Source organism: Pyrus communis, chromosome 16, assembly GCF_963583255.1.
Source record: "Pyrus communis chromosome 16, drPyrComm1.1, whole genome shotgun sequence".
Taxonomy (NCBI): Eukaryota; Viridiplantae; Streptophyta; class Magnoliopsida; order Rosales; family Rosaceae; genus Pyrus; species Pyrus communis.
The window spans coordinates 14112861-14132962 of record NC_084818.1 but is presented as its reverse complement, the minus strand read 5'-3'; the positions used below and the strand labels follow the sequence as shown (position 1 = coordinate 14132962).

Below are 20102 nucleotides of genomic sequence, written 5' to 3'. Positions count from 1 at the left end.
AGCATTATTCATGAAAAAAAAAAAAAAACCCATGTTTATGTTCGGCTCGTTTATTCTATTATTAAAATGTGCTGACAAGTTGTGAATTTTCTTTCAAGAGTGAACAAGTTATACTAGAAAATAGCTCGAAATAACTCGAGTGTGTTATCAAGCTTGAATCTTATTAGAAGCAAGCCAAGCTTAGGCTTGATAGCAAGCACTAAAAAAATAGATAAATTACACAAGCAAAGCTTAAGTAGAGTGATACTGGTTTAGTTATGTTTGTGATGTGAATTTTCTAGCGTGAAACCAATAAGAAACCATTCCAATAAATTCACTCAAACACTGAAAAACATATATGCATTATTCATCTGTGATGTATGAACTTAAGATCAAAACATTCTAGCAATGTTCATAAAAAAAATCCTTATTTCCAATTGTACATAACTTGGTGGCCTATTTACAAACAGTGGGCCGCGAAGGTGCTAAGAACTCCGAGGATCTGTTGATTTATCAATATGGAGAATTCAAAGTGTTTGCCACATCAATGACAAAGCGGTACTTAACGTCAGCCTTGGAAACTCTTTCAAGGGCGGTGTTGACGTAATCCATCGGAATAACTTCCACGTCCGCTGTGATATTATGCTTTGCGGCAAAATCTATCATCTCGTGTCTCTTTTATCCCCCCAATTGTATTACCAGCAATAAGCTTCCTCCCTATCAGAGATTCATCAGATAACATTTCTCTTAGATATATATCGATATGGAGTTTGGACTAATTAGAAGAAAAAGAAAGGCTTATTTTTAGCTACACTCTTGAAACTCGATTTTGATCTCACTTTGCCCCTTAAAATTCAAAAGTCGTCATTTTATTCCATGAAACTCAAAATTCGCTCCACATTGCTTTAACTTTGTTAATTCCATACAAAAACCTTCAAATATGCTGATGTGGATTGAAAAATGCATATGTGAAATAAAAAGAAGCAAGCAAGATTCAAAGCAACCTGAGTGTGCATACGAAAGTTGCTTTGAACTTCTCCCTTTTACTACCTCTTTCTCTAAGATTGATTTGTTATCCATGGAATTGGAGTAAATTTCATTATATGAGTCTGATTTGGGTGCACAAAGCTAATCAAATATATTTTTTCCTAGATCTCTGCAAGCAACTCAAACACAGCAACCAGAAAAAATTTCAATCCTTCATTTCTTCTTTTAAACTTAATGTTTTTTTACTGTTGAATATTAACGCATATTGGAGATTTATAATCAAATTTATCTCCAATATGTGTTAACATTCAACAATTCATAGTGGAGAATACAAAATGCTGACTTTTGAGTTTCAGGGGGTAAAGTGGGATCAAAATCGAGTTCTAGGAGATAAAGTGAGACCAAATCGAGTTTCAGGGGGGCCTAACAAAAAATAAGCCTATGATATTACATTTTACCCATCACGTCAGCAACTTTAACGGCTATTTGACAAAAGAAACGGAAACATGGTAAAGTAGAACGAATTTTAAGTTTTAGAGAGTAAAGTAGTGATTTTTGAGTTACAGGGGAAGTGAGATCAAAATTGAGTTCCAGTGGCGTAGCTGAAAATAAGCCAAGAAAAAAATGATAGGAAAAAAATGTTTGCATGTGATCCAATATCCTAGTAGATAGCGTGTTGGGTTTCTACCCATGCGTCCCGGGTTTGAAACTCCCCCTCGCCCCCACCCTGCCCCCTCTAAGTTATTGTAATAGTTTTAAACTCTCCCACCTCTCCCTAATAATAGTAAAATTAAAAAATAGAAAAAAAGAAGAAAAAAATGTTAGCAAAACTAGTCTGGGGGGAAAGTAAAAGGAAAAATTAGTATCCGGTCCCTAGTTATTAATGCTCATTGAATGAGACCTTATTATATAGTTACATAATTATTTAAAGGGAACTTTAATGAAAAGCTCCTGGTACTGTTCAATTTAACAAAAAACCACATGTTTACACTAAAAAGTCAATCCTGGTAATATTCTATTTACCCTTTATTTTGTCCTTATCGTTAAAACTCGAAGTTTTCAAACCATTTTTATTAGTTTTCCTTTATTTAAAATAATGACTTTACACATCAGTTACATAATTATTTAAAATAAAAATTAGTAAGTGATTTAGGGTTTTATTACTCACACCTTTATTAAGCTCCTAATTAGTTTTTGATTCAAAACATTTCCAAGATAAAATAAAATAAAATTAGAATAAGTTTGTACTCATTAGGTTTAAGTAAGCGACCCACTCTACTCTATCATTCAATCGTGACAGCCTGCCTTTCTACAAAGATCCCAATCCCAAGAAAGAAAGGAAAGTAGGAATATTGGCTTGGTCCATCCCTTCGTGGAGCACAAACAAGATCTATAAGCAAATAGCATTGCTCCGTCAGGCTTTCGCCCATTGCGGAAAATTCCCCACTGCTGCCTCCCGTAGGAGTTTGTCCAAGAATAGGTTGTTCTATTATCGGTTGTTCGATCCTTTGTACTCTCTCCTATATAGTCAGTCAGTGGGACTCCCGGACCGCCTGGATCCCACGAGTGAATAGAAAGTTGGATCTACATTGGATCTCACCTGAATCGCCCCATCTATCCTCCTGAGTAGAAGTTTGGTTTCAAACCCCGGTTCGAACAGGAGAAGTACGCCATGCTAATGTGCCTTGGATGATAGTGGGAATTCCTTAACAACAACATTTTGTGTAAACATGAGGTTACGAAGTAAACGAAGTGAGGTGGAAGTGAAGCGAAGTGAAGTGGGCAATCTTTGCCACTGTTGAAACAAGTTGATAGGATCCCCTTTTTTACGTCCCCATGTCCCTCCCGTGTGGCGACGTGGGGGCGTAAAAAAGGAAAGAGAGGGATGGGGTTTCTCTCGCTTTTGGCATAGCGGGCCCCCAGCGGGAAGCCCGCACGGCGGGCTATTAGCTCAGTGGTAGAGCGCGCCCCTGATAATTGCGTCGTTGTGCCTGGGCTGTGAGGGGGCGCAAGAGTGCTCGATCAGTGAGCTATTACGCACTCTTTCAAGGGTGGCTGCTTTTATCAAAACCTTTTCAATTTTTTAATCTTAAATGTATCCATTCCTAAAATTTTTAATCTTTAATATACCAATTTGTTATATGTGTTAACAGAAATATGACTCTAAAACTACAAAGAATATGAGTGAAGTAGAAGAGTAGAAATGGTTCTCAGATTTCTTAGTAAAGTGAAGAAGTCTCACAAAAGCTTTCTTACATTCTATGGAAGACTAAGTGGCTATATGTACTAACAAGTCACAATCACAAATACAATATTACCCTCTAACCTCCTTACTCAATTACCATCTTATCCTTCTTAACAACCTCAACTCTGACTACCTTTCTTTTAACTAACTTTGGTTAATACTCCCCCCTCAAACATAGCTGGGGAAAGGCCCGAGCTATGGTTGGAAGATGTCCTGACCCTGTGATGAATCTGCACTACTCGCGGATGCCAACAGAGATTGAGAACTACGGAGCACCCTTGTCTTGACAGCACCCAGAGTAAGATGAAGGCAGTGTTTGACAAAGATTGGACTGTGAAGACCCTTAGTAAAAACATCTGCAACCTGCTCATCAGTTGGTATGTAATGTACAGAAATGTCACCTTTCTGGACTTTTTCCCGAACAAAATGGAAATCGGTATCCAAATGTTTGATCCGAGAATGGAATACTGGATTTGAGCACAGAGCCAAAGCAGAAAGATTATCACAATGAAGTTTAGGTGGGAGTGGAAGAAACTGATGCACATCTCTGAGTAGTGACCGTATCCAATATACATCAGAAGCACAGTGAGCTAAAGCTTTGTATTCAGCTTCGGTTGAACTTCGAGAAACAGTAGCTTGTTTCTTGGACTGCCATGAGACAGGATTCGATCCAAGAAACACAACAAAACCAGTAATAGACCTTCGTGTATTAATATCTGCTGCCCAATCAGAGTCAGAATATGCAACAATGGTAAAATCAGAGGATCTGGTATATGTTAAACCACAGTCCAAAGTGCCCTGCAGATATCGCAGGATGCGCTTCACCAGATGCATGTGCATATCTGTGGGATTAGCCATATACTGACACACAACATTAACAGAATGAGCAATATCAGGACAAGTGAAGGTAAGGTACTGAAGGGCTCCTACAATACTACGATAATGAGTAGGATCAGCTAAAGGAGTGCCTTCATGTACAAGTAACTGAGAATGAGGCTTAGATGGGGTTGATGTGGATTTACAAGTCTCCATCCCTGCTTTCTTGAGTAACTCCTTAGCATAATGTGACTGTGTGACCAGTAACGAACCATCAGCCTTATAGTGAATTTGTAATCCCAAGAAATATGTTAATCTGCCCATATCCTTTAATTCAAACACTTCAGCAAGTTCAGTGACAACAGATTGAATCTTAGATGAGGATGAGCCTGTGAGAATAATGTCATCAACATAGAGAAGAAGGAGAATAACATCCCCATCATCAACCTTCACAAACAAACTAGAGTCAAATAAAGCAGTGTGAAACCCAAGTGCAGGGAGAAAGCTTGTGAATTTGGAATTCCAGGCCCGTGGTGCCTGTTTGAGACCATACAAGGACTTAACCAATCTGCAAACATGATGTGGAGATGTAGGATCAACAAACCCCTGTGGCTGCTTCATATATACTTCCTCCTCAAGGTCACCATGAAGAAAAGCGTTCTTGACATCCAATTGCCTCAAATGCCAGTGAAAGTGTGCTGCCAAAGCAAGAATGACCCTGACTGTAGTATGCCTGACCACTGGACTGAATGTCTCAGAGTAGTCCAAGCCCTCATGTTGACTGAATCCTTGGGCCACCAATCGTGCTTTGTACCTTGAAATGGTGTCATCTGACTTCCTTTTGACTTTATACACCCATTTACTCCCAATAACTTCCCTATTTGATGGAAGAGGAACTAGTTTCCAAGTCCCTTGAGCCTTTAAAGCATCAAATTCCTCCTGCATTGCATGTTGCCATTGAGGAACAGTAGATGCAGCTCTAAAGTTTGTTGGTTCTTCAACTGTTCCAATGTGAGCAAGGAAAGAAAAACCACAGGAATCCATGGAAGTATTCAAGACCAAAGCAGAGTCCAGTTGCAGAGAAGACAATTCAGGAAAATGTGCAACAAAAGTAGAATAATCCTTTCTTTATATAGCCCCTGTTTTGAGTCTTGTTTGAATTCCAGTAGGGACAGTGGATACATCACCATTACTAGCCAAATCATTAGAAGGGGATAAAGGAAGAATTACCTGTAGTTGTGTAGGATCTAAGACAGGAAGCAAGGGAACTGTACTAGATGAAGGGGAAAGAGTAAGGTCTGGTTTGGTACTGAGGTGATTATGAAAAAAGCTGGTATCAAAAAAAGCTGGGAGCTGTTTTTGTGTTTGGTAAACATTCAGCTTCAGCTTTTTTTCACAGTTTTGGGTGAAAAAAAGCCAAAAACAAGAAGCTGCAAAACCTAGCTTTGAAAAATCGGCTTTTTTTCACATCTGTTTTACATAAAAGTTTACCAAACACTATAATACTGCTTTTTTTTTCAAAAACACTTTTACAAAAAAGTTTACCAAACACTCTACTGCTTTATTTCACAGCTGCTTATTCTCACAGCACAGCAGAAGCAACTTTTTTTCAAAGCACAGCAATACCAAACTAGCCCTAAGTGTTGATGCAGAAGGGATTTCAAATTCCTGTACTTCTGAGTCTTGATGCAAAGAACCAGATTCATGAGGAGAAACATTAGAAGATATAGTGTGCTCAACTGAATGGCTCATAGGCATAGGTGCAGGAATAACCACAGGCACAGATCGAAAATTGGTATTAGCAGACTGTACTTCAGGTTCTGACTTTGAAAGATTCAGGTAAGGAAACATAGTCTCATCAAATATCACATGTCTGGAGATGATAGACTTTCGATTTATTGGGTTATAACAAACCACCCCTTTGTATCCCATTGAATAGCCTAAAAAAACACACATTTCAGACCTTGACTGCAACTTGTGAGCATTATATGGCCTTAACCAAGGATATACAGCATAACCAAACACTTTCAAGGACTTAAGATCAGGATGTTTAGTATAAAGTCTATAATAAGGAGACTCCATAGAATTAGACTTGCATGGCATTCTATTGATAAGGAAAACAGAATGGGCACATGCAAAATACCAGAACTCAATTGGTAACTGAGCTGTGATCAGTAAAGTGATTGCAGTCTCTACAATGTGCCTATGCTTCCGTTTAACCAAACCATTCTGTTGGGGGGTATATGGACATGAGAGCAGGTGTTCTATCCCTTTTGTACCAAGAAAGGTTTTAAATGAATGACTGACATACTCTCCACCCCCATCTGACTGTATACATTTGATAGATAATCCAAACTGTGTATGAATGAAATTGTAAATGTTGACAAACACAGAAAAGAAATCTGATTTATTGCACAGTAGGAAAATCCAAGTGTACCGTGTGTATTCATCAAGAAAAGTTACATAGTATCTATATCCTTCTGAGGACTTTACAGGAGATGGTCCCCAAATGTCTGTATGAACCTTCTCAAAAGGAGAGGTACATTTATCAATCCTAGAAGAAAAGGGAAGTCTTGACATTTTACCCTTGACACACTGAGTACATATACTATTCTTAGCATCTACATCAACTGAAATACCAGACTGTTTCAACATCACAGCTATTACTTCATTTGTAGGATGACCCATTCTTTGATGCCAGAGACTGGATTTGACCATTTGTCCAAGAAAACCAGATGACTGCTGAACTGCAGAGTGCACTCCCTTTGAACTCTTGACCACAGGAATTTGAAATAATTGTCCTGGTCTACTCTTTCCTTGGTACAGAATTTCCCTTGTCTTCTTGTCCTGCACAAAGAACTCACAGTCATCACAGATGAACCAGCTATGGTTATCAGCACAAAGTTGTTGTACAGATAATAAACTTCTGGAAATAAGTGGAACATGCAACACATTATTAAGAACAAGATCACTAGATTTAGTTTTCAGAATTGTGGAACCAGTATTAGCAATAGATAACCCTGTGCCATTGCCAACAGTTATGGTTTCGGAACCTTGAAATGGTGTAACTTGACTGAGAGAATCAACATCTGCAGTGATGTGATGAGAAGCTCCAGAGTCAACTATCCAAGCATCATTAGGACTAAATTCTGTTGAATGTTGTGCAACCATAGCATTGAAAGAAGGAGGTGGTGGTTGGGCTTGATAAGCATAGTTACTTCTGTGATAACATTCAAGAGCAGAATGCCCCCTCTTGCCACATATCTGACACTCAACAATGAAACCTGGGGATGGCATAGTTGAATTCCTTCGAAAACAGTTCACTGCAGTATGGCCCCGTTTATTACATATCTGACATTCAACCACCACATTAGATTGAGTATCAGTGTTTCCGGACCACACATTAGACCCATTCTGTCTTGCAGTAGTAGCTGGAAACCCAGAAGAACTACCAGAGTTAAAAGATTTGCCTTTAGACCCACCAGTTGACTTGAAATTGTTATGACCTCTGTAGCTTGACCCATGGAACGACTTATGTCCAAACTGAGGCCGTGGACCAGTATTAGGACTCATAAAACCAAAACCATAAGATGGTGGATAAAACGCTGAAGGATCAGGAGGAAATGGTTGGGAAAAATGCTGAGGAAATGGCTGCAAGTATGGTTGTGATGCAGAAGGGACTGGTGGGGCAGTTCCAGGATAAAGAGACTGAGTTATAGTGCCCCCAGTAGTGGAAGGAATATGGCTATGCTCTGCAGAATGAGATGTGGAACCAGACCCAGAGGAAGATCCTACACCAGAAGAATGCATACTATGAACATACAAAGCTGACATATTTTGAGACAACAAGTTTATCTCACCCTCAATTTCCTTCTCAGCACCCAACAACTGTGCCCTGAATTCTTTTAAAGTAATAGAAGACTCCCTAGCCAATATCACAGTTCTTATAACAGAATACTCCTTAGGCAAACCTGCCAAGCCAGCAATTATAATGTCATTATCAGAAATTAACTCACCAGCTGCAGTCAATTGATCCCTAATATTCTTCAATCGCAACAGATATTTATCAACAGTATCTGTACCCTTTTGAATAGTATGCAACTCAGTTGTAAGATGATTCACCCTAGACTTAGAAACTGATGCATACCTATCCACCAGATTATTCCAAGCCTCAAATGCAGTTCTACACCCCAAAACATACTTCATAGCCTCATCTGTAAGAGTTGCCAGTAACAAGCTTAATAACGCCATATTCATCGACTCCCATTCAACATAACCCGATGTAACCTCAGCTGTTATCCCTGATTCTGTATTAACCACATACTTCGATGGACACCCTATTGAACCATCAAAATAGCCAAAAAGTTTATAGCCTTTAAGAACTGCCTGAAATTGAAACGCCCATTTGACAAAATTATCATCCCGTAACTTGATAGTTAACATTCCCAGTAAATTCTCGACTTTAAACGATGAAGACGCCATATCTAGACACCAATGCAGTAAGAATATCACACAACAAACAAATGCACACCAAGAAATACTCAAATCTTGATTTCTGAGGAGACTAACACTCCAAGATTCACAATGGCATAGGAGAATGATACTCCAAGATCCAGAAAAGCAAGAAGCTTTCTTCAACACAGACGTCAATTCTTAGAGAATGATACTCCAAGAAACACAGAAAGAATACATAGAAAGAATGATACTTCCTGAAAGCAACAGATCAAGAACGAAAACAAAACCAAACCCAGATCTCATACAAAACACACTGATCACGATTTCATAACATCCACATACTATTGCATTACGAACAGAAACAATGTCACCTGATACACAACGCAAAATCGCCAAAATCTGAAGCCTGTGCGATTCCAAACGCCAGAAACCCAGTCGTCTGACCTCTGATCGCCCAGAGCCCACAACGAATAACAGCGGAAGATTTCTTCAGGATCGGAAATGGCGACAAACCAAGACCGGCGATGATACAATGTTAACAGAAATATGACTCTAAAACTACAAAGAATATGAGTGAAGTAGAAGAGTAGAAATGGTTCTCAGATTTCTTAGTAAAGTGAAGAAGTCTCACAAAAGCTTTCTTACATTCTATGGAAGACTAAGTGGCTATATGTACTAACAAGTCACAATCACAAATACAATATTACCCTCTAACCTCCTTACTCAATTACCATCTTATCCTTCTTAACAACCTCAACTCTAACTACCTTTCTTTTAACTAACTTTGGTTAATAATATGTAATGTACCATTTTAAATATAAATTGTATCCATATTCTTTTACATAAAATCCATTCAATTGTTTTTTTCTAATCCATTTTTTAAATTTAGATTGGTACATTATTTTTCGTTGACTTGAGAATGTTTCCATGTCAAATTTAATCAAAGAAATTTACTACTGTTATTGAGCTTCATATCTATTAATATTCTTTTATGTGGTTTTGAAGAAAGTACCCATGTTTTTATATACTTATATATATTGTATGTATGGAAAATATAATTTATATATTAATATTTTGGATTAAGTACTTAAAACTTCCCAACTTTTTTGTGTCATTTCAAATTGGTCTCAACCTTTTTAAACATTCCAAATATGTATCCAACCTATTAAAAATGTTACATCCGCTAAGCACCAATTAATTTTTCAAACAAAGAATATTCAAAACCCACCAACTTGGGTATACGATGGTCAACATTAATATTAGTTGCATTAATATCTAAAATTTCAAACATGGATTATATAATATGGAACCCAATAATCTAAAATTATATTATAAGGGTAATCTCTTAACAAAGAACAAGGTCAATAATTCAGATAAGGTTTCAAGAAGCTTGTTTCTGCTCATGTGATTTCCTCATTTGTTAATTCTCAGCTCGTAAGGTTTCCAGTTCTTCTTGTGGGTGGTGAAGATGATGGTAGTTGCACCATGATAGTTCATACCATTTTAGCAACCTTCATGACCTTCTTCTCGATGTTGGGGACTTGAGTTGTAGGGTAGAGTTTGTGGTTTTGCGTTGGGTTCGGAGGTGATGGCATGATGGGGTGGTGGTGACCGTTAGGTGATGAAGTCTATGCTTTCATAACCTTCTATTATTTTGAAGACAAAGTAACCTAGTTAATTTAACAGATTTTTAACTAGGGCATAACGGGTGTAACTTTTTCAATAGATTGGGTACTTGTTTGGAATGTTTAAAAAGATTGATACCAATTTGGAATGACAATAAAAGGGTACTTAATCCCAATATTTTTATTCCCACAACTAAAATTTTCAAAGTTTAATTTAAAAATATAGTAACCTACATAAAAATACATTATTACATTAATGTCAGAACTTTGATACAAAACTGAAAACCAACAAGAATATTAGTTAAGGACCGCATCCAAAGTCTTACAAAATAAAATGAACTTACCCAATATTAAGGGGAAAACTGGAAGTTCAGGAGGTTGTACGATAAGACCCACCAAAATTAGTTTTCCATTGGTCTTCAACAACTCAATCAATGACGAGAGAGAGTGAGGGGCTGAAACTGTATCGATGATACCGTCCATTGAACCCATGTCAGCCTAATTTCATGTAATTACTTGTAAGTAATAAACACAAATTGGTACGACACATGTACAAAGGAAAAAAAGAATCTTGTCGTGCAGTTAAAGATGTTATGTTGTTGGACTTTAATTAAACACGGTTAATGAAAGTTCGGAGTTTTAAGTACCGCCTTAGTTGGTTTTACTATCAAACAAAAAAAAAAGGTGAATTCTGGTTAGATGAAAAAGGTCAAATGTACACCTGCAATTGCTCCTGGTCATGACTAATCAGAAATTCATCCACACCAAGGTGTTCCATGGCTTCCTTCTTCTTATTCGGAGAAGTACTTATTACAGTCATCTTTGCTCCTACAGCTTTTGCAAACTTCACGGCCATATGACCAAGGCCACCAAGCCCTACAACCCCCAAGTGTTTACCAGGTTCCATGAGTCCAAAGTATTTCATTGGGCTGTACACTGTGATCCCGGCACAGAGCATGGGAGCAGTACCTTGCAACGACAAGTTATCTGGGATTCGGACGGCAAATTGTTCATCGACTACTAGTTTGTCGGAGTATCCACCAAAGGTTCTCGAGCCGTCTTCATAGTGTTCATTGTAGGTCCATACAATTTTAGAGCAGTAATTTTCAAAGTCCTGTGTGCAGTTATCGCATGAGCGACATGAACCCACCATGCACCCAACTCCAGCTATGTTTCCTACTTTGAATTTTGTGACATTGCACCCAACCTTCGTCACTTCGCCTACAATCTCATGCCTAAACAAAGTAAATGCATACATTTACTAGTTAAGTAAAAAGTAATGAGTAATAAATTGATTAAGAAAATAAAATAAGTAACGGACCTACGTACCCTGGGACAATGGGATAGATAGTCATTCCAATTTCATTCTTAGCGAAGAGAAGATCTGAGTGGCAAATACCGCAATAGAGTATCTTCATGCTGATATCATTACTACCAGTAGTTCTGCAAGTAAAAACACACACACACACAAATGTGTTACCGGTGAACTTGTAATGATGTACTACTTAATGCTAGAGTCACCAAATTTTCCACCAAATATTATGCCAGTGCATATTGTCAAAAATGAACTCCAGAGTCGATGAAGTTAAAAACTACGATATTATTAGATGAACAAATTTGATCATCAGTGTAAAGTTGACATGAAAAAGTAAATCAAATACCTCCTAGTGAAGTGGAACGGAGAGAGAATTCCTGAGGAATCTCTAGCGGCCCATCCATAGGCTTTCCCTGCTTGCTCTTCTGCAACTGGTATTTCTTTAGACATTGTATATTTGTGTATTAGTGTATGAGCTAATTTGAAAAGTGATCGAGTGATCAAAAAAATTTGAAATCACAAGGAGTTTGTTCTGTTCAATTGCCTTCACTTTGTGGGTTGTGGTGTTTGTTGGGGGTCTACGTATACATAATTACATCTATACTATGTTCGTTGGGTCGTCTTTGTGATTTTTGGTGACCTTGTTGGGGGTCTACGTGTACATATATACTATATGGTTGGTTGGGTCGACTTGTTGGTTGTGGAGTCTTTGTTGGGGGTCTACGTATGCATGCATATTATATGGTTGGTCGGTTAACATTCAACGAATGCAAGAGTTAAGATATATGAAATTCTGTCATCAGTGACGTACATTCAGGTTGGTGGACATTTTTTTTCATTTCTCCCTCCTCAACGTAAAGACCATAAGTTGACAGAGACAGAGTAAATGAGAGACGAAGAAACAAGCCTTATAAATGTTTTTTTTTTCGTTGACAAAAAAAAAAAAAAAAAAACAGCAATTGTTTTTGGTGGCGTATTAGGTACCAGAAATTTGAGGTGGGTGAAAGAGAAACAATACAATGATGATGAAAATTTATATGTATATATATATATATATATATATATATATATATTAGAAGAATAAATAAACATATTTATTAATTTTTCCTCTTCAGCGGGATTCAAGACTAAGATTAATTGATGAAACGAAAAGAATATGTCCGGGATTTATTGGTATGAAGAAAAGCGATCACTTGTTTCTTGAACAATTCTAAAATTCATCTATCTGATTGTTGGGTCAGAAGACAATTCATGATTTAGACAGTTATTAAGAATAAAAAGGGATAAGATAACCAAGTTGAGTTCATGGATTAAACTAGGGCAGGTTATAGATTAATAAATGATTTTTCTATTTGGAACCCATTCAAAAGTCAAAAAAAGGGGCAATCTACGAGAAATCAAATCATACAGAAATGATAAAAGCCTAGAACGTTCAGAAATGCTACGAGGTGTCCGAAAATGGTTGAAGTAGGTGAATACAAGGATCACTATGACTATAGCCCTTGGTAAATTTACCAAAGACGAAAATGATTTATTTCATATTACACATTATATGGGTCTGAAAAAATTTGAGGTCTAATTTAAAGTGAGACCCAAAATGCATGTCTTGTTCTCTTTGTTGCTGACCGTCTCTACTTCAGATCCTACTAAGAATTATTAAATTAATATATAGGTCATTATTCTCTTGGAAGTGGAGATTATACAAACAATCTCAGTACATATGGCACAAGACGATTCCACATATCGAGGTCGGAATGGGATTGGGTGTTTTTAAGTCTCATCGTAGTGCCTGGTTTGTCTTGATTTCCAATTGATGAAGAAGGTAGTTTACTTGCTCGACCATAGGGAGAGGGAGCTTGCTTACTTAATGCTTGTGCTAAACTAAAAACTGAAAAATTGGTTTGGAAACTACATTCAATTTTCAGTTTTAAAATAAAAATTGAAACCCAAATTTTGAAAACTCAAGAAAATAGTTTCGAATTTTTGGCTTTCAGTTTCACTTGTCGGTTTTTTTTAATTAAAAGTAGTTACTAAACATGTTTTCAGTTTTCAATTCTCAATAAATTGAAAAAAAAAAAACTAAAACTGAAAATAAAATGGTTATCAAACGAACCCTTAGATGATGAGTTTGATGTACCTAATTATTGCAAATGATCATTGTATGGCCTGGCCCAAGTCATACACCCATTATGCAGAATATTGTTGTTTAAAAAATATACAGAAAAAAAAAAAAAAAAAAAGTAAAAGATAAAAAGAGAGTGGACTCATTAATTGCACACCCCAACCTGGAATGTCCACCTAGACTTCGAATCGAGCAGTGCTGGCTGACACCAGGAAGGTGACGAAGCCATAAAGTGTAGTGATGTCGAAAATGTGAGTAAATTTAAACCGATAAGTGACTAAATACAAGAGTGCGCATGTGAGTGGGATTTAACCTATTTCACACATGATGTCAGAGTAGTCTCCTATACTTAGTTTTTGCCATGAATCCTCCTATACTTAGTAAAGTGAAGTACAGTAAAAGTAGGATAAGAATTATACCATCGGAAGTAGTCTCCTATACTTAGTTTTTGCCATGAATCCTCGTCGACACAAGAGCACTGCCACTAAAACCTGCAAGGATAAAAAACAAGGTGAGTGGGCCTGAAAATAATGTTTGAAAAACCATTTTGAAAACATAATAGCCCCTTGTTGTAAAACAAGTATAGTTTCCAAATATAACATATTATGTATAGTATGAAAATACTTACTGTAGCCAGCAATATCTCAAGAATGCAATACGCCATAAAATTTCGTAAATAAACACATAACGTCTGGTATCACATAATTTCTCATAAGAAAACATATCACATCGAGTGCTCATCGACATATGCTGACACACGAGTTCATGTAGAGATATTCTAATATGAACGAGACTGGGTGTAATAATTATTTATGCTCTAGTACTACAATCACGTGAAGACTCACGCTATACACTTCACATACGAGTCCTAAATTCCTATATAAATCTAGGACAGGACAAACACCTATAATGGATCCAAAGTGAGTGTGTGGTGCGATGTGAACATACACATGAAGCATGTCCCTGGTGAGTACAAACACCAGTATAGCATGCATGATGAGCAGTAATAGAAATATGATCATACTATGGAAATTTGTTCATTCACAATAATAAAATAATAATATTCGTGACCGTAAATATATTTATGGCATCACGTCAAAATATGCATAAACGTGCACCAGTAGAATTCATGAGAATTTCATAAATTTCGTCAATATGCTAATTCTTAAAGCGTTGGTCTAATCTAGATATATTGTAGAGAATTCTTTATTAAGCATTTATGGAAACTAAATAAATATATATAGTTAAAAGCAAAGGCCCAGTCACAAATCATGTCGTCGATTAATAAATGAACTATTTTAAAATGATCGAATTTTGGAAAACGAAGGGCGGATTCGGATTCAGCACGTCGAGAAACCTAAGGAGGGAACTCAGGTTCCTTCACACACCACCACACACCGACCACCCTCACACATTCATACGCCCGCAAGTACGCTTGTACTCGCCTACTTTGCGAGTTTCCAGATTTTTGCAAGTTCTTCTTTAACTTGTAGAACTCATTCCGAGCTTGATACTTAACCAAAATCAATGATTCAAAATCCTAAATGAAGTTAGAAATGTAGGGAATAGAGATCTATACCCATTTGAGGCCGTAACATGGTCAGAGTTGGCTGGAAAAATGGCCTGAAATTGCTTGATGGCCACAGTTCATTTTTCAAAAATATGGGGAAGTTCTTCCCCAAGATGCATATGGCATTAGATCACCCCAAATCTCACATTTAAGGTTAAAAACATCATCAGGAGTTCAAACTAAGAAGGATTTGAGGTTTGGGGTCCCGAGGATTACCTTGATTGTGCACTCTCGAATGTTGTCGTGTAAAATGGTGATGGTGTCACCCTGCCTGCGTCTGCATAGTGAATGAGATAAAGAGCTGAGACAGAGGGTCCAATGTGTGGCGGATTTGGCACGTCGAGAAACCTAAGGAAGGACCTCAGGTTCCTTCATACGCCACCACACACCAACCACCCTCACACATCCACACGCCCGCAAGTACGCTTGTACTCGCCTACTTTGCGAGTTTCCAAATTTTTGCAAGTTTTTCTCTAACTTCTAGAACTCATTCCAAGCTTGATACTTAACCAAAATCAATGATTCAAAATCCTAAATGAAGTTAGAAATGTAGGGAATAGAGATCTATACCCATTTGAGGCCGTAACATGGTCGGAGTTGGCTAGAAAAATGGCCTGAAGATGGCTTAATGGCCACAGTTCATTTTTCAGAAATATGGGGAAGTTCTTCCCCAAGATGCATGTGACATTAGATCACCCCAAATCTCACATTTAAGGTTAAAAACATCACCAGGAGTTCAAACTAAGAAGGATTTGAGGTTTGGGGTCCTGAGGATTACCTTGATTGTGCACTCTAGAATGTTGTCGTGCAAAATGGTGATGGTGTCACCCTACCTACGTTTGCATAGTGAATGAGATAAAGAGCTGAGACAGAGGGTCCAATGTGTGGCCTTAGATTCCTCTGTGTTTTCACATAGAAGAAATGAAGATGGTGATTTGTTATGGTTGGCTAGAGAGTATGGTAAGGATTGATGTTGTTCGGGTGGTAATCTGCACTTACAAAAAGCAATACGAGAGTTCATAAGGAAGAGAGAGTCTGAGAGAAGACAGAAAAAGATGAAGGGAAATAAGAAAGTGAGAAAGATGAGAGTTAGTAACAGATGGATCTAAGAGAGTTAGAGAGAAAATGAAAGGTTGAGACAGTGAGAGAAGACGCATGAATGAGGGGAAGGAGTGGTGTGGGCCCCACTTGGTACACAACACAAAGTCACAAAAGACAACACAAAAAAATATCTCTAGTAAACGTGAATTTACCAAAACGCCTTTCACGCTCAGAAATTCGTAAAATCTTCAGCGTAACTTCGAATTCAATTCTGCTTATGCCTATGCGTTCATACTATCGAGTACTTCAAGATTACAGTAAAATAATAGCTCATACACGTTAAGAATAACGGTCAACAAAAGTCAACAATCTTGCATCTAGGGGCATTCTCATCAAATCACACATTTAAAATTAATAAAGCCATAAAATTTGCAACGATTTATTACAATCTACCCAGCCAACTCCTACAAAAGATTTATGCCACGAAGAAAAAAGGAAGATTATCTCGTGAATTCCCAGCTCAAACCTTCCTAAACCATTGCGCCTACCCCACTTCACTACCTAGCCAGCTCCCGCAAAAGATTTATGCCGCGAATTCCTAAAAACCGGCATTTTCCATTTTCTTCTCAAACTATCATTTCCTGATCGATCTCGCAAACCCCACAAGAACGACACAGATGGTCTCGCCTTCATCGTATCCCTTATCTCGCTGCCGTCTCCTTTCTCTCGTCGATCGTTGGGTCATCTCCTCTTGCAACTCTATTAGTGTTACTCCACTTTTGTGCTCAGCAATTTGGAGTTTGTAGCTCTTTTGGCTTTTCCATCGTAAAAATTGATTCTTTAATTCTTTTTTGCAGAGCTTAAGATTATACGACCCATAAGTGACAGATGGACCAGATTGATCCATGGATGGAGGAAACCCTGAAAGCGACTCCTGTCAGTAGCCTGGAAAAGCTACCTGAAAAGAAAGGCTTCAAATTTGGGTTGTCTTGCAAATCTGTGTGTGATGGTGCTCCATTTCTGGTGGATAATCTAGAAAGGAGCCGTGGTAGTCCCTCCTAAACCGCCTGGATCCCACGAGTGAATAGAAAGTTAGATCTACATTGGGTCTCACCTGAATCGCCCCCATCTATCCTCCTGAGTAGAAGTTTGGTTTCAAACCTTGGTTCGATCATGAAAAGTACGCCATGCTAATATTCCTTGGATGATCCATATATCAGGGCCAAGCGCTGATGAGCACATTGAACTATCCATGTGGCTTAGAGCCCTCACAGCCCAGGCACACTCAATGAATCATTAGGATTTTTTTTCAATAGAATTTTATGCATTCACAGGTTCCGTCGTTCCCACCACTTCTCGATGAATGATTAGGTCTAAATTTTACAGCGGCGCCTCTAATTAAATTTATTCTTGAGTCAACCGTCTCAGTCCTTATTGGTTCAGGGCTTTTGATTTTTGTTCTATTCATGGATTTGTCTAATTATGGATCAATCAGTATTAATGCTTTATTACATTCCCTTTATATGAGATGACTCATAGACCTTACATATTGGAATTATATATCATTAATATTCTTTTTCTATCTTTCTCTCACCCTTCCATTTATCTGTATACTTTATATTGCTTTACAACGCTCAACTCTCATTTCTAGGTTCATTGATATTGAATCAATCGAACGCACCTGTAAAACCTGTTCAACCTGTTCAACTTTTGGAAGGCCCTGCGTTATATCACTGAATCTATATTTTTCATATAGAAATGTAATGAATTTATCTATTACTATATCTCTAGAGTCATAACTTTATACGAGGAACTACTGAACTCAATCACCTGCTGCCGTTACTCTTCAATTTTATGTTAAGGTCTATCCTGTAGAGGTACTCAAATTGGATCGGTGATCGATCTCTAGGTTTCATCATAAACCTAATTGGTTACTTCCAAATACGTAAATCAATAGTTCAAACCGCACTCAAAGGTAAGGCATTTCCCATTTTTATAGGAACTTTTGTACCAGAAACAATGGTATCTTCAATTATAGCCCTTCTAGGATGTAAATATATCCATCCGATGCATCCATAATGGTTATTTCCTACCTCCCCCCCCCCCCCCCCTTTTTTGTATTATTTTTCATACTGTAACTTCTACTGTAGCATTATAAACATTCGTTGTAAAGTAACATTCTATATTCACAACGTGTCTCAAACAAGAGAAATAAACAAACATAAAACTATTCATATATTTATATATATATATATATATATGTATGTGTGTGTGTGTGTGTGTGTGTGTGTGTGTGTGTGTGTGTGAATTTGCACTAATATGTTCTCTATGGTAATTGGGTTCATGAATTAAACAAGTGGGCTATGCAAAATTATGCTCAATTTTCATATGCGACAATTCTACCAATATCTCTTCTTTTGTTGGGGGAAGAATCCGCATGAATCAGATTTTTTTTAGGAACATATCGAGAGTGACATGGTTGATTATGTTTTGCCTTTTCCTTGGAGAAAGACAATCAAACAATTCCCAATCATGGTCTTTGTGGATCGGATCATCCATATAACATACAAAAAGAAACTCCAAATATTTGATATCCTTCTCTTTGAATGAGATCTCAATTCCAGCGATGGTTTCATTAGATATCTTACAACTGTAAGCCCTCTTTTTACTTGCTTTTGAAGGACATTTAAACGTTTATTTTCAAACTTATAATGGCAAAAAAAGTAGTTCGTTCATTGATGAGCATAGTGAACTATCCGTGTGGCTGAGAGCCCTCACAGCCCACGCACAATGACACAATTATCAAGGGTGCGCTCTACTACTAAGCTAATAGCCCGCCTTACAGGCCTTACATGGCAACACTCTAAAAAATGAGGGTTCCAGTGGAACAAAACAAATGATGCCGAGCTAAGAGCACTTTCGTTCCTATATAATATAAAAAAGTGGTGGATGTAAGAATCCATAGCTGATCATGTCCTTCAAGTTGCTCATTACTTTCTGCCACATCATTCTAAACGAAATTTTACCATAACATTTCTTCTGTGTACTAGTTGTTCATCAACTCAAGTCTAAATATTTATTATCTATAAAAATAGATTACTAGAATTTTTATACATGTAGATATAAAATTAAACAAAATTTATTGATCATTACATATAATTCAACTAAGATATTGTATGAAAGTATGGTTTTTATTCTATTCTCTTTTGATTTGAGAATTGAAGGATTTTTTTATTGGGTGAGTTCAAATCAAAGAAAGTTTTTTGGTCTATCTTATTTTCTTTTTATTCATTTTCTTTTCTATGAATAATAACATATTTATAATAATAAAATAATAAATAAAAAACTCAATTTATTAATAACTCAATCAAAATAAATAAAATATAATTATCCTCAAGAACAAAATGTGCAACAACCCTTCCTATCTGATAGAAAAGGATCCCATGATCCTGAACCGATCTTACTTGGGATTGCAAATCCCAAGTTTGTCTATGAAGAGCAGATCTAATTATATTAGTGTCTATAATTGATTTCTTCCGTGTAATACTAATCGATAGAGACTAGTTCAAATCTGGTTCCTGGCACATGAGTAATTTGTATGAGTATATATTCTAAAAATTAATTGATATGGGTCGACATACATAGTCATTAATAGTATAAATCATGATATCCAACTAAATGTCGGAGAGATACCCCTTATATATCATATGTATATGAAGTATACAAAAGAATTCCATTTTGATTCCTCTTGTTTTTTTATTTGTCCATACTGTGTCTCCTATTGTTCAAAAAGAACATTAATAATTTATACGTACTCGAAGGGCTAAATTAGTTAGTTGAAAGAGAAAAAGTATAGTCTAGAGGAGTTAAGGGATGGGCATAGACAAAGTTCATTTCAGATACAATACAAATGGAATATGATCATCTTTCATTTCCTTCTATATTTT

At 37.1% G+C, this 20102-nt stretch overlaps 1 pseudogene; it reads right to left on the bottom strand.

Annotated features, from left to right (window-relative positions):
• Window positions 1-492: 492 nt before the first annotated feature.
• Window positions 493-11872, bottom strand: LOC137721001 (probable mannitol dehydrogenase; annotated as a pseudogene).
• Window positions 11873-20102: the final 8230 nt, after the last annotated feature.